Source organism: Pteropus alecto, unplaced genomic scaffold, assembly GCF_000325575.1.
Source record: "Pteropus alecto unplaced genomic scaffold, ASM32557v1 scaffold25, whole genome shotgun sequence".
NCBI classification, from domain to species: domain Eukaryota; kingdom Metazoa; phylum Chordata; class Mammalia; order Chiroptera; family Pteropodidae; genus Pteropus; species Pteropus alecto.
The window spans coordinates 27,307,182-27,308,674 of NW_006441955.1; the positions used below are offsets into that span (position 1 = coordinate 27,307,182).

General features: G+C 64.3%; 1 protein-coding gene across 1 annotated transcript in view; it reads left to right on the forward strand.

Moving 5' to 3' along the window:
* The first annotated feature begins 328 nt into the window (after positions 1–328).
* Positions 329–1,493, forward strand: part of ADGRL2 (adhesion G protein-coupled receptor L2) — a 180,719-nt gene continuing 179,554 nt past the window's right edge. Inside the window, exon 1 of the mRNA XM_025052092.1 lies at positions 329–454. The gene's annotated coding sequence lies outside the window, so the exon portion shown is untranslated. The remainder of the gene's footprint in view (positions 455–1,493) is intronic.

The window sequence follows — 1,493 nt, forward strand, 5'->3', positions numbered from 1 at the left end:
AGGGGGCCCCGAGCCGCTGGCCAGCCCCCTGCGCCCCGCCTCCTAGGCTGGAGCGCCTGGCTCTGCCGCGCTCTCCCAAATACCCTTCACCCCGTTCCAGAAATAAAATAAATGTTTTTAAAGTGCGTGTGTGTGGAGAGGATGGAGAGCGCGCGGAAGACCGAACGCGCAGTGAGTGGAGTTTGAGGGGGTGGCGGGAGGGGTTGAATGTGTGTGTTGATACCGTAGCGGGGGAGGCTGGATGCGGAACCCCGGGACTGGAGGGGGGGTGTCAAGGCCAAAGGGGAGGGGCGCTAGCCGCTGCAAGCCGCCTCCCGAGCGCGTTCTGCGGCTGTGTGCGCGCGTCCCTCGCCGCCGCTGCCCGGACAGCCCTGCGGCTGCCCCGCCGGCGGAGCCGGGGCCGGCCTGTCCTCGGGCGGCTGCCTGGCCACCGCCACCCGAACAGCTCCAGCCCGTAAGTGTCCCCTTTCTCTCCCCTCCCCCTGTTCGGGCGCACCGCCGCCGCAGCTGCTCAAATGGAGTGGAAAACGGCCATTGGGCGGCAATGAGTTATAGATTATCTGCTCCACGTTTTGTACTTAGCTGCCTGTAATCTTCTTTTGAGTTTGCCTGAGCCCCTTGCTGGAAAAATCAGGAGGGAGAGATTTGTCCTTTGCCACTGTACACGATAATATGTTTATATGATTAGCCAAATTCGGCGGAGTGGGGGGTAGGTGGGGGTGTGGGGAGAAGGAGGAGGAGGAGGAGGACGCTGGAGGTGACTCCAGTTCAGACCTCGCCGTGAGTCTGTGTCAGGACTTCGCACTCCCCCGTCTCTCTCCCTCTCTCCCTCTCTCTCCCTCTCTCTCCTTCTCACTCCCTCTCACTCTCTCTCGGCGCGCGCACACACACACACACACACACACACACACACACACACACACACGCAGAGGTGCCGGAGCTAAATCGGGAGCTTACCGGAGAATTCCTTGGGATCGTTGGGGGACATCTCCCCTCCGTTGCTGTGCGTGGCGTGGCTCTTCCGTGCACCTCCCTGCTTCCCCGAGCCCTCGCCTTCAGCCCTTCCCGGGGCAGCGGCCGCCGCTGAGCCTCGGCCCGGAGACCCGAACTGTGAGGAGGGGCAGCGCTCTCTCCCGCCCCAGGCCGCAGGGTCTGCGCCAGGGATGCCAGTTGGGCCGGCGCGGACCGCGGGCTGAGGGGCTTAGCCGGACAAACTGAGTTGGCCTCGCGCCGCCGGCGTCTGCCCGCCCCTCCCGCGGCTGGCGCTCTGAGGGGACTCCCAAGTCTGCGCACCTCTGTCGGGCTTTTGCCTGCTCCACCCCTTTCGCTCTGCTTCCCGATTTTTTTATTTTTCCAAGGGAGCGTGCGGTCTGGGGGTGTGTGCGTGTGTGCCCAAGACTCCTCTTGCGGAGCGGCGAGTGGGAAACTGCAGGAAAATGTTGACCTAACCCCTGGAGCCGCCCGGCGCTGGCTGCCTGGCTGGAGGAGGCGGC